Here is a 14,473-nt window from a genome sequence, read left to right as displayed (position 1 = left end):
AAGTATCGGATTGATGGGAGAACGATCTAGTTACGGAAATAAAGAGTTAGTATTAAGATTAATACTTGAGGTTGTTATATGTGGACAAATTTCTTAGAGTCTAAGAGTGAATGGAACTTTGTTATGGATTCCGATATTGCATACTGGGGTTAGCAAGTGAATTTCACTAAGTTAAGTGAGGATTTAAGGGTTTAGATTGACCTTGGGAGGTGAAAATCATGTTCGAATCAGAGATTTAGTGGTGTTGGCATTAATGATTGTAGTTAAACCTCCGAATGTTGAGGGATCGGATGATAAAATGACTAGTTAAGTTTCCTGAGGTACAGCTATGGTTTGATCTTCTAGGGAATAAGTTCGGATTTGGGGGAAGTGTTAAGGATTTTAGGTAATTGTAAAGTGGGTTGTGAATAAGTGAAGGTTGGTTTTATGGTTCGAGTAAGGGAAGTCTCAAAAAAGGGGAGATGACAATAATGGATTGTAAGATATTAAGATGGTGATTAGCTTATAAGTTGCTGATGAATGGATGTTAAAAGGGATTGGGTCTAGCGATGCACAAGGTATTAAGACTCACGTCGAGTTTTACTTTGAGTGATGAATAAGTAGAAGATTGATTTCGTGGTGCGAATGAGGATAGTTACGAAGTTGGGAGTGACGTTAAGGGACTAGTAGATTCCAAGGGAATAGTTCGTCTATGAGGTATAGAGCGATCGAGTTAAGTTTTGAATCATGAGTAAAGATCACGAGGACAGGTTGAACATCCACTATGGAATGGCGGAGGTGTACTGAGTTTAAGCAGAATTTTTGGACGAACAAAAGTAAAGGATCAAGTGGTTAAGGTTGTGCAATTGCACGTAGCGTCAACCAATGTTATTTCCAACATAGAACCGACACGAGTGGTCGAGCAGGACGACATAGAGCTTAAAGTACTTGTTTGACCAGAAGGAGTTGAACATGAGACAACGACGCTGGATGGAATTTCTCAAGGATTACGATTTTACCTTACAATACCATCCTGGAAAGGCTAATGTCGTTACTGATGCATTGAGCAGGAAGATGCATATCTCATCAATGATGGTTAAGGAGCTGCAACTGCTGGAACAATTTTGAGATTTGAGCTTAGATGTGAGAGCATCTGAGGGAGAACTGAAGTTTGGGACGATCAAGATCACCAATGGATTGATGGAAGAAATCCGAGACCAACAGTTACAAGATGAATTTTTACTCGGAAAATAAGAATTTAGTAATTCAGGGTAAGGACTCGGAATTCAAGGTAGGGAGTGACAATATCCTGCGATGCAAGGATAGAGTGTGCGTACCTAACAGCCCTGACTTAAGGAGGTTGATTATGGACGAAGGTCACAAAAGCAAGTTGAGCATTCACCCTGGAATGAAAAAGATGTATCAGGACTTGAAGGTGAATTTTTGGTGGCCAGGGATGAAGAGACAAGTGGCAGAATATGTAGCTGCATGTTTAATCTGTCAGAAGGCGAAGGTGGAACATCAGAAATCTTCAGGTATGCTACAGAGCTTGGATGTACCTCAATGGAAATGGGATAGCATATCGATGGATTTTGTCGTGGCGTTGCCAAGAACTCAAAAAGGATATGATTCGATTTGGGTAGTCGTGGATCGATTGACTAAGTCGGCTCATTTCATACCTGTGAGGACCACGTACAACGTGGAGAAGCTATCAGAGATATATATAGCTGAGATTGTGCGACTTCATGGAGTGCCAATAAGTATCGTTTCCGATAGAGACCCGAAGTTTACTTCACATTTGTGGGGAGCTATTCATAATGCTTTGGGAACGAGGCTGAGATTAAGTTCTGCTTATCATCCACAGACTGATGGGCAAACTGAGAGAGAACTATCCAATCATTGGAGGATTTGCTACGAGCTTGCGTGTTAGGCAACAAGGGCAGTTGGGATACCCTAATGCCACTGATTGAGTTCACATACAACAACAGTTTTCATACGACTATAGGCATGGCACCGTATGAGGCATTGTATGGCCGCAAGTGTAGAACACCTTTATGTTGGTATCAAGATGGAGAGAATTTGTTAGTAGGACCGGAACTTCTGCAACAGACAACTGAGAAGATTAAACAGATCAGAGAGAAGATGAAGGCTTCTCAGAGTAGACAGAAGAGCTATGCAGATCAAAGGCGCAGAACCCTGGAATTCGAAGAAGGAGATCATGTGTTTCTGCGAGTTACCCAGACTACAGGAGTTGGTCGAGCAATCAAGTCAAGAAAGCTGACGCCAAAGTTCATTGGACCTTATCAGATTACTCGTCGTGTAGGACCAGTAGCTTATCAGATCGCATTACCGCCTTTCCTATCAAACGTTCACGATGTATTCCATGTGTCACAACTGCGGAAGTATATTGCTGATCCGACGCACGTCATCGAGCTGGATGACATTGAGTTGAAGGATAACTTGTCTTTCGAGACACCGCCGATCAGCATTGGTGACACAAGGATAAAGCAGTTGAGGGGTAAAGAGATCGAGTTAGTGAAGGTTATTTGGAACAAGGACACAGGCGATGCGACGTGGGAGCTGAAGGAAAAGATCAAGGAACAGTATCCAGAACTTTTTACTGACCCTTAAGTTTCGAGGTCGAAACTTTCTTTTTGGAGGGTAGTAATGTAAGGCCCAAGTTTTAACGTTTTTGGATAAGTGAATAAAATAAAAGAGTTATTTGATTAAGATAAATTTGGGAAGGAAAAAGGTTCAGGAAAAGTCCAAGAATGTATCGAAAAACCGAAAGAGTTATAGCACGACTAACATACGCTTAATCCTAGGTCAAAGGTATTAGTGAATAGTTAATTTACGTTTTAGGACACGATGGAAACTAATTCCAAAAAAATCCTCAGAGAAATGTTAGAACTTCTCTTTTCCGTCCTTAAACAACCATTTCGATGCAAAATCCTGGAAAGTACGAACGTCAAATTCCAATTCTCGGAAGTTTGCCGAAACGGAATCCCTGATAGTTCGAGAAAACCTAAGATCGACAGACGATGAAGACTTTTCTATTCGGAGCTGCAAAAGAAGATTCCACTCGCGTTCTCCTATTTCTCTCGTCAATTCTGATCTTTCTTCAGAAGGAAGTTTTCTCATCCGACGATCACTGCAAAAAGTAGTTTTTCGGGATAAACCGACTTACACCGACTTATGCCGATCTTGGATCTTCTGGTTTAATTCCAAGAATCCTATTTTGAGTTCTGGAATTCTGTCGCCAGAACCTATCTTAGAATGCGCAGAGGAACGCGCAGGAAAAATCGGAATCGAAAAAAAATCATTTTTTCGTTTTTTCCAAAACCTATAAATAGCTTGAAAATTAGATTTTTTGCAAAAAAACCCATTTCCCCACCCCCAAAACCGCGAGTTCCTAGAGAGAGAGAGAGATCCGGATCTTCGTCGTTTCTTGCCCGTTTGCTTCACCGATCGTCACTAATCGAAGACCTCGAGGTAGGTAATCTATACTCTCCTTCGAATCGTCGTTTCTGTCCATTTCTCCTGCGACTTTCTGAGTTCAAAATTTTGAGGTTTTTGAAAAACTGTTCAAATCAGCTGATTTCAGCGTCTAAACTTCTTCCCTGCATGCTCCTGAGCGTGTTCTGCGGATTAGATTTTGTCAAATGTCGACGAAATGCCGCCGGGATCAATTTCTACCCTAAATACCCATTTTTCGGCAAAGTCGCAACCTTTACGCTCTAATCTATCGACTTGGCTTAGTGCTAGTAGGATTTGTCGTCATAAACGTCGTTGTGGACGTCCCCATCCAATTTGTTTTTCAAAAATCCAATTTTGAAATTCTGAGCTAAAAATAATGACCAAACTGCCCCTATATCAGTTTTCGATCCGAAAATTTTTCCGAGCCTAGAACCGTCTTAGTTACGGCTTATGTTAACCTAGGAACCAAGTTTGATCGAAGAAAAATCGACCCTCCCAATTAAGGAAAGTGGCCGAGAGCTATACCAAGGGGGGAGGAAATCCGACTTTTTCGAAAACTTGTCTTAACGCGTTAGATTGTCGTACCACAGAGTTTGTAATGTACCGTGTAACCCTAGGACTTATTGCTTGCTGATTTTCTGACTCAATGTGTTGATTTCTGTGATTTTGGCTTAAGGTTCTTTTGAGGAGTTTCCTGGAGATCAAGGCGAGGAACGTGAAGGAGGTTGTGAGGAAAACGCTGGAGGAGTTACAGGTGAGGGCTACTCTCTGAATTACTAGATAATGCTTTAGGTGTCGACAAGTTCGACTTGATTTATGTGTTATGCACTTAATTGCTAAATGTCTGAATTGTTCTCTGAGGCTTCGGCCGACCTTGTTGAGTAATTGATGCCATGATTTGTGTGCTAAATGATTCACATGCTATGTGCTACATGGTTAACTTAGGATGTGTGGGAATATGCTGTTATGCTTTTGACTGAGCTGTTTTATTTATGCTATTCCACGTGCACCTGAGATTCTGAGGAGTGAGGATTGCGGGCAAGTCATGCCGAATTTTTATGAGATTTTGAGAAAGTTTAGAAGGACGAACGGAGTTCGGACCTTGTTATGTTTTAATGGATCGAGACCTTCTCAGGGAATTATTTGAGATTATGGGATCTCTGAAAACTCTTAGGAAGTATTATAAGATTAAATGAAATCTATTTTATCACGGAAATTCATAAGACACTAATCAATTTCTAAATCCTTTGAACAATAATAACATCCTTAGATAAGAGCATAGAGCCTGAGTATTAGTTTGGAAATATGAGAAGTGTCGTCGAGTCCAAGTTTTGAGGAAATCTATGAGTTTCAAGTACATTCGTACTCCTTCGCTCGTTGAGCAGGTTATTGTTTGGCTATCTAAAGTTTAGCCGGGAACTATAAGTTTCCAAGTACTTCGGTACCTTTTCGCTCGATGAGCAGTTTATTGATTGGCTATCTAAAGTTTAGCCGGGAACCATGAGTTCCAAAGTACATTCTTCTTCTTTTGATTGATTCATTTTGTCGCAGAATCGACGTTTGCCTTAGGGTAGGCTTTTTAGAGACAATAAGTTAGGTAGAACACGTGACGACGTGTCGAGTGAGGTCGGAGACGTTGTTTGGCTAATCACTTGCATTCATGCACTCATTTTGAGGTTAATACACGGCGGATTACCGGACCTCGGTGGATTCCAAAATGGTCATAAGACCCGGATTTCCATATTTAGGACACTACGGTGGTCCTCAGTAGCAGACGGAATGGCAGACCTACGGGTTCACTGCTGATCTGACTACTTTTGTGTGGTGTAAGAGACGCCCGAGCGGAATGGTCCCACTTTGGCCGGTGTTAGGGCTGACTCGATGGTGTCCATCCTTCTTCCGGAATGCATTTTGTTACCCAGCATTGCATTTCATGCAACATACATGCTGACTTAGTTGCTGAGTGTGATTGGTACCTGTTTATCCTACTTGAGGCATGCTAATTGTTATTATGATCTTTATATTCATTGTGATATATGCAACCCTAGGATGTTATCCCTAAACTCTAAGCCTGAGAGGCTAATAATTATTACCCTATATATCTGGTTTTATTATTTATATAATTCTTTGGAGTTGACCCTCGCGTCTTCTGTGTGTGTTTGGGCGGACTACGCCATTGTCAGTTGAGTATGGCGGACCGGTTCACGATGGTTCACCCTTCAGGGGAAACTAGGTTGAAGAAGCTTGATCAGGAGGACTACGGTTCAGGGGTGGTCGACCCCGCTGGCCACCGAGCGACTTACTCGAGATGGGATTAGTGTAGGAGTAGTGTCGATGCTCTGACCGTCATGCTTCAGTTTTGGGGACAGGGTAGTTTCCTACCGGTAGCTTTTGTGTGGTTTCCTATGGAGATCACAGAGAGCTGGTTGGATTTAGGGGGTCTTTTCTTAGGCCGCTGGGCCAACTTGTTCTCAGATTTTGAGGTTTAGTGTTGCGGACACAATATTTTTACCTTGGTTTGTACTTTTGCCTACGGGCGTTACTCTCTTTTACTTTCCGTCACTGGAGGTTTACTCGTGACGTGGTTTACAACTTACAGTGGGGGCTGTAATCATATTGTATATTAGTTATGTTATCTTCGTTTTAGAGTTTCATCTCTTTCTGTCTTTACTTACATTATCGAAAAAAAATAATTCACGTTTTTCCGCTTAAGTTATTTCTTTGGTTACTAAAGTGACGCCACCGAAATCGGGGTGTTACAACAACCATAACAAAGGAACAACAAAAATAATAGATTTTGCAAAAGAACGATAAGAATTCTAATTTTTTGTGGATAACACTTCATAATGAATGTAATTCAAGTGATAACACTTTTATAATCCAAAGATAATCTTTTGAGAAGAAGACTTAGGATAATAAAATGAGCTTTGAAAACGGGAAAGATCGATGATCCAATAATTGAGAAGAGGAAAAGAACCTGAGTTCCAAAGATCAAGAGCATGAACCGATGTGGTGTGAGAAGCCACTAGGTGTAGGCACACTCCTTGCTTGTTAAGAAATTGTTCGGTCACTAGAGTGCGGGAGGCACTCCATGCTCGTTGGAGAAATTTGGTCGAGAATCAACGTTTACCTGCGGGTACTGTATAGGCAGTGACTCTTAGCTAGAGACAAATATTCTAGTGAGGACGTATCATTGTTTGGCTAACTATATTACATTCATGCATACATATTTTAAAGTTGAGGCAGTTGAAAGATCTGGCCTCAGTGAAGTTCAGACGGTTGAAAGATCGGGCTTCATGAAGGTTGAGACGACATCAGGTCGTGCCTTCAAGGAAGAGTACTAAATAGTACTATCTTCTGGTGTATGCAAGCAGAAATGGTCAACAAGTGGGTTGGATTGACTTAGCTATGCATAGGTACTATGCGACACCCGAGTAGAAATTGTAAACACTAGGCCTGTGTTGGATCGACTCTCAGGTACCCATCCTTTAAGTGGCAATAATGTTGGCTTGTCTCGTCACCAGGTGGGGTGGCGTTTATCTAGATAATCGGTTTTGAACATACTTTGAACTAGCATACCATGCAACTAACTTAAAGTGTTGTTGTGCTGATCGTGGCTTGTGGTGTGATGTCGTGGCTTAAATGAATAACATGCTATAATAAATGTTGTTACTGTTTATGTTTAGCAATGATATTTATTATTATAATATGAAATGATGTTGTGTATTATATGTTACGCTGGGAAGTTAACCCTTGCATGCCTTGTTCGTATGTTTGTGTTAGGGTGGTAGGCAAACTGCTAAAGTATAAAGGTTTGGTGGAAGGGAATTTTCCATGTAGGTCAGATCTGGTATAAGATAATCGACTAGATGAGCCTGAATCCTCGGAGGTGGACCACGCCACCAAGAGGGCAACCTATACTGGTAAAGTGGTTGAGGACATACATGATGAGTACAGACTTCTGGTTAAGGGATGGCTACACTGGTTGATGGTTAGCTTTAACCTTCCTCCTTTTCTGATGGTCCCGGGAAGAGGAGTACCCCTGCCCGCACAACCTATCTCTTATGAGGAGGATTTTTCCGAGGTATCCTCTACTCTTCCGACAACACTTCTGAGGCCAACAACTTTGTCAGGAGTCGATCCATCTACTATTTCTTCCTCCTCTAGGAACACTGTGTTTAAGAGGGACCCTTTATCCCCACCTCCTTCACCTTACTTTTTGATCATTGTAATATTTGTGCTACTGATGTTTCTAATAACTTTATTACTCTTGCCTTCGGGCTTATGTTCATATGATGGTGGGTAATATTTATGTTAAGTCTTATGCATTACTTGTTGAGAAAATATTTTCATTTGAAAAAGAAAAATAAATATCCGCGTTTGCGGTAAATACTTTTACATATTTATTTTGAGAAAGGTTATTATTGTGACTCCCAAAAGTCGAGGCGTCACACATAACATATAGTTCTGAGACTAAACCTTACCCACGATCAGAGCACTAAGCGGTAGAAGCTGATTAATTCATATTTTACATTAGCCGGGAGTTGAGATTCCTATTTTGTGTATAGAAGTTAGCTATATCACCTTTATGTATTTTGATATTAATTATTTACTTTTACAATTTTATTTATTTATTTTTAGTCTTTTCATATCTTTGTTGAAAATTTTTAATATATTTTATATTTTACTGTAATTAATTAAATATATAAAGTAATAATTATTTTTTTTAGTTTTAGTTGAATTAAATGTTATATTTTTATTTTAAAATTCTTCATCCATTTTATACTCTTAAATCACTTGTTAGTGTTTTCCTCTTGTAAAAATAAAAATAGTGTCAACATGGGTTTGCACAACTGCCTTCAAGTTCCGGGTTTATTTCTCACCTCTCTATAGGTCGAGGGTTCGAATCCCCTTAGGGTCAGTAAAATCTCAGTGGATGGGTAGCTCTTCTCGGGGAGATCCCCCGGTGCTCTTACTCCGAAGTGAGTCTCTGCTAGCCTCCCCAGCAAACCATTGGCACCTTACCCGATAGTCTGGAACTGTTTACTCTTTGTTATACCATTTTTGTAAATTTTTATTTTATTATTTTTTTTACTTTTTAGCGCATTTAAAACTATTCATTTATAGACTTTTGCCTTTATTCTCTTTGTTATACCATTTTTTGAAACTGCCTTTAATGTTAGTTTCCTTTAACCTTTATATTAATTACTCTAATTAATTGTTTATATATGTATATGTAATTAATTAGTAATAGATTTTATAATATCAAATACTAAATAAATTTATTTGATTTGATTCAAATAAATGAAGGGTCAAAATTGCTTAGATTGTTCATTTCAAAAAAAAAATTACTTAGATTGTTGCTCCACAATACAATAACACACACAACTTTTTATAAATTTCACCATCTCCTTATTACATATTATGTCTTTTTAAACTTTAATCTCATGTTCAATGTTTCTTTCATCTTGAATATCCACTATACTTGATCGATTATTTGGAGAGTTTACAATACTGCTCATGCTATCTCTTAGGTTGAGATTCAGAGTGGATGTGAAAAAATTCAAGAAAAACTATTAAAGTTTTGTGCTCACAGTCAAGGTCAAGTCAAACATCCAAATCCACTCTTGAAGAAAGAAGAACTATTTGTTTGTTGCAAGGCTAAATCTTCTTCCTTTTAGCATCTCCATTGTTATTTGGTGAGTTCTCATTACTCATCTTGTTATCAATATACAATCATTATTTTGTTTCTGATTGATGTCTTTGTTAAAGTTTTGTGCTCACAGTGAATGTCAATTCAAACATCCAAATCCACTCTTGAAGAAAGAAGAATTATTTGTTTGTTGTAAGGCTAAATCTTCTTCCTTTTAGCATCTCCATTGTTATTTGGTGAGTTCTCATTACTCATCTTGTTATCAATATACAATCATTATTTTGTTTCTGATTGATGTCTTTATTAAAGTTTTGTGCTCACAGTGAATGTCAATTCAAACATCCAAATCCACTCTTGAAGAAAGAAGAATTATTTGTTTGTTGCAAGGCTAAATCTTCTTCCTTATAGCATCTCCATTGTTATTTGGTGAGTTCTCATTACTCATATTGTTATCAATATACAATCATTATTTTGTTTCTGATTGATGCATTTGTTAAAGTTTTGTGCTCACAGTTAAGGTCAATTCAAACATTCAAATCCACTCTTGAAGAAAGAAGAATTATTTGTTTGTTGCAAGGCTAAATCTTCTTCCTTTTAGCATCTCCATTGTTATTTGGTGAGTTCTCATTACTCATCTTGTTATCAATATATAATCATTATTTTGTTTCTGATTGATGCCTTTGTTTCTGATTTTTTACTTGATTCCCCCCTTGAATATTATCTTATTCGATTCGATGTTGGTTATTGGAGAATTCAAACTATTAAATTTATCTCTTCTGGGGTTCTTCTTTTGATTTACAACATGATTGAGATTTTTTGTTTTTGTTTTTTAGGGTTTCTTTCTATTTTTCTTTTTAGTTGCAACATGATTGATGTTTACTCTCAAATTCAAAAACATTAAGGTACCATGGAAACTCTATAATTTTTTTGAAAAAAATTGAAATTTATGTTTGATTTAGTTGTTAGATCATTGAAATAAGGTGCTAAATGTCTGAACAAATACAAGAGATAAAACAAGACAGAACATCAACTGGCCTCCACAACTCTGCAACATTTTGTGACGGGTCTGCTAGGTTTTAGGATATTGGAGAATCCTCTCCCTTTGTGGCGGTGGCGGCTTGGAATTGAGAAACAAGGGTTTTTTTTATGGTGGTGGCGTGTTCCCCTTGGTTCGGTTGGTGGGAAAAACTCTGCCTCTTGCTTAAGCCCCTCCACCCCGCCCCACGCCACAACTCTGCCTCTTGCTTTGTACCGCTCGGGTCCGTGCCTATCACTACTCTGGTGGAAACCCGTGACTTTCCTCTCCTCTGTACCAACCCACTATGCTCTAATCTTTGCACTATCACATTCTTATGTTCTCTAGACGCTCTCCTTTGTTCTCCTCTTGCCTATGAGTTCCGATAGGTTCTCTTCAACCTTAGCAGGGAATGGATCAGCATCGACTGGTGTTGGAACCGACATCTCAGGTTCAGGGGAAGGTTGTGAGTGCGGTGACGGCGATGATGAAGGGAATGACAACGTTGATGATGTCTTTGTTTTGGTCGCTGATACGGGTCAAGGTGGTTCTATTAAGGCTCGTGTGGCTCTATTTGTCAATGCTATCTCAAACTCGGTTTCCTATAATCAGGTCAAAGGTTTATTCACCCAATTCGGTTCCCAGGTGAACGTTTTTGTCCAGCACTTTAGGAGGCCTGATAGACATTTTCGTTTTGCCTTTGTTCGCTTCTCGTCGTGGAAGGCTTCTTCTACAACGATTAATTGTTTGGATGGTTTTAGGATGGGTAATGCTTCCCTTTTTGTGTCTTTGGATAAACCTCCCTCTAAGAATGTGATGGATTTTGGGGCGACGAATGTTTCTGCCCATTGCGTCGCTACTGGAAATCGGGTTCTGGTCTTGGTACTTCTTCTTGGAGGGAGAAGGATTTTCAGGCGCCGTTGTGCTTCATTAAGGATGTGGTGATAGCCTCTTCTTGTCATAAGGGTGTAATTCATATTCCGTGGTTAATGGATGGGGTTTCTACTATTGGTATTTGCTGCAAGGTGAGGCTAAGAATCCTTGATGAATCCCTTTTCCATGAAGCGTTTGAGCTAATTCCGCAAGGTGGCTCGACCTTTGATGATGGAGGGAGGGATGCCTTACTTTTCCCTGAAATTTCTTGTTCTACTGGAGAAGGAGAAGATGATGAGGCTTATGATGTATCTTCTATGGTAAGGATGATAAATGATTTGGGTTTTGCTCCTTCAAAAGCTTTCAAGAAGTTGGTAGTTGATCCTTCACCGGCTTTGTCGGTGTTTTACCCAAGTATCAATTGGTTGGGTATTAGAGGAATCATCTTTACTGATAACTCTGTGGGTACTATTTTGGTAACTCTTATGTGTAGTCTCGTCTTTAGAGAAAGGAAGTTTGTTATGGCTTCTTATTTTGATAGTGGGCTCCCTTGATTTTTTTGAGATCTTCCCCTGATGTCTTATTTATGGATGCGTTCTTTGGCCGTTTATTTTATGAGTTGGTACTTCTTCGACCTCTTCTACCCCTAGTTGAGGCGGTTTATGTGAAATGCTACCGGCTTGGCTCGATTCAGCCATTTGTTGCTGGTGATGGGCTTTGTTTTCATTCCTTTCGGTCGGAGTGTTTGGTCCCGTTTGAAGTTGGTGGGTTTTCTCAACTTCATCTCTTTGATGTGACAGATGTTTTGGATGCGCCGTCTTCGAAGGCCTTTGTCCCTGATGATCCTTTTGCTACTCTTTATCGTAGGAGAAGGTGTCTAAAAAAGGTAAAGAGAGGTTGCAAACCCTGCCAGGTGTCGTTGTCCTCTTCAGTAGGTTTGGTTGCAGTTGATGGTAGAGTCCCTTCCTCAGGTGCGATCATGCCCTCGGTTTGTTCTGCTCCGTTGGATTCAGGGAGTGGTCTGGGTGGTCGTTACTGGGTGCGGGCCAAGGAGACGTTGATGGTTGGCAAGCTTGTGGGTTGTACGTTTAACGGCTGCTATCTGTGGCCTTGCACATGAAATGGAAGAGTGGTGGAAGAGTGGTGGCCGCCCTGAGTGTTGGGGTTGCCCTTAGTATTAGCTTTTGGCTTTGGTTTAGATATTCTTCTTTGGTTCCTTTCGTTTTTTCCTTTATCATAGAGGCTCATGTTGTTTATAGGGTGATTAAGTGTTTGTGTATCTTGAGGATGAATGTGTTTTGGTTTTTGTGTTCCCCATTATCCTATTCCCAAACTTTGTCTCTTTCCTCTTTATTTATATATTTGGACTTCCAAAAAAAAAAACATCAACTGACCAAACAATGTTTGGATGAGAAATAAAGTACTTAGCTAAATGATGAACTAAGCTATTTGCCTCCCTACGCGTACGGTGAAAACAAATAGAAATAAAAGATAAGGCAAACAATTTAATCTCATCAATTTCTAGAGATATACAAGGGTTTAGGGGTAAATTCACATTTTAAGATAAGGGTTTAGGGGTAAATGCACAACTTAAAATGGACAACTGTTGGTACTCACGGAACTTCTTAGAAGCAGACGAGGCTGGGGTAAATGCGTCTGAAACCTTACCCTCAAAGCGAAAGAGATTCAGAGCTCTCCATATATGATAACATACCGCACAAACATGTTTAGCCGCCTCAGTTAGAGCTTTAGGATAATTTGAGATATTTATGTCGCAAAGAACTACATTGGTTTAGGCTCCCAAGTAATTTTTTTTGATAAGCCAAAATTGCATTCAACTAGCACAAGGGGTGCTAACCCGAATACAGAGAGGAGAACTAGTCAAAGAGACTAGAACCCGAAAAGATCATAAATTAAAATTACATGCTACCTTAGAAATACTAGACACAGTAGCACATAAACACAAATTGTGCCAAACCCGCAATACAAGCACAATTCCCATGATATGAAACCAAAAACCTTCCCACAAATATCATACGGTTCCCATTCCCATTGTTATAATTATGATAAACACCAATGATCAGCTTTGCTTCTAGCTAGTTACTGCTTCCCATCTCCAATTCTCGACCCCGTTCCATTCATAAAGACTGAATGCATACACTCGGGTTTTGCTTCCACTCGAACCACGAATAAGAAAACCCCTCCACTTTTGCTCGCAGCCACCGCCAAGCTCTAAGTTGTGCCAGTTCCAGAATTGTGGTGCTGTCAAAGGCTGACCCGTTGAAAATTGCCTTATTCCTACACAGCCATATGGTCCATATAATTGCCATCCATATAACACATTCCCCTTCACGTTGAGCTTTACTCCTGCCAATAGAAGGAAATTGGAGCAGATGTTCCTTGGTTGTAGGCACCAAAGTCGTCATCGCCCCGAGCCAAGCTGAGCACTCGTACCAAATTTGGTTCGTAGCATTACACAGTAAAAATAGATGAGTTGAGGACTCCTCCTGCAGCCCACATAAGGGGCATAAGGATTCGTACGGATTCAAAATAACATGCCTCCTGCGAAGATTGTCCCGCGTCTGAATTCTATCTTTCAGTAGCCTCCAAGCAAAAGCCTTAACATTAGAGGGGACCGGTACTGACCAAACCAACTTGAAGACAGGTTCTGGTTCCTCTAAATGTTGTGCCTGCAAAAACAAATACGAAGAGTTAACTGAATAATTTCCCTCCCCATCATGCCTCCAACTCCACCGGTCACTCTTTTTTTCAGTCAATTGCACAGCCATCAAACTTGTCACCATATCCTCCAACCATCCCTCCTCACGCCCTCATAACCTCCTACGCCATTTGAATTCCCATCTCCATACTCCATTTATCCACTGCCCCATGTTTTTGACATATTCGCGTTTTTGGGTTGAGAGGTTATAAAGTCTGTGATATCTGAGCTCCAGAGAACCAGTTCCAAGCCAATTTTCCGCCCAGAACTTGGTAGCATCCCCTCAAAAACAGACTTCTGCAGTCCAGTTTCAAACCAATTCCAACCATCACTCATGCAAATACTGATAGGAACTAAACTCTTCTACTCCACTCACAATCTCGGAAAGTATGTTCCACAATCTCCCCCATACAAAAGCTTCTTTTTATTATTATTTTTATTGATGTGGTTATGAAGAATTAATATATTTTAAAATTTTGAACTTTAATTTATTTAATAAAAATATATTTCCTTTTCAACCTTTTAAGATCTATTTTTTGTAAACTTTCATTCAATGAAAGTGCATCAGGGAAATTATAGTTACCTAAAATTTGTCAATGAACTATTATATAATCAATGTACATCCCTCATTATTCGAACTCTTGATTCCAGCTTCGCAAACATCCTTTGTGACCCTGCTAGCTTAAAATTAGAACTCAAAATTAAACCACGCTTGTCACCACAAACCTTTGCTAAACATTTCCTTACATTATAGAAA

The sequence above is a fragment of the Lotus japonicus genome, chromosome 2, assembly GCF_012489685.1.
Source record: "Lotus japonicus ecotype B-129 chromosome 2, LjGifu_v1.2".
Lineage (NCBI taxonomy): Eukaryota > Viridiplantae > Streptophyta > Magnoliopsida > Fabales > Fabaceae > Lotus > Lotus japonicus.
The sequence above is the reverse complement of the archived record's forward strand: the minus strand, read 5'-3'. Positions refer to the sequence as shown.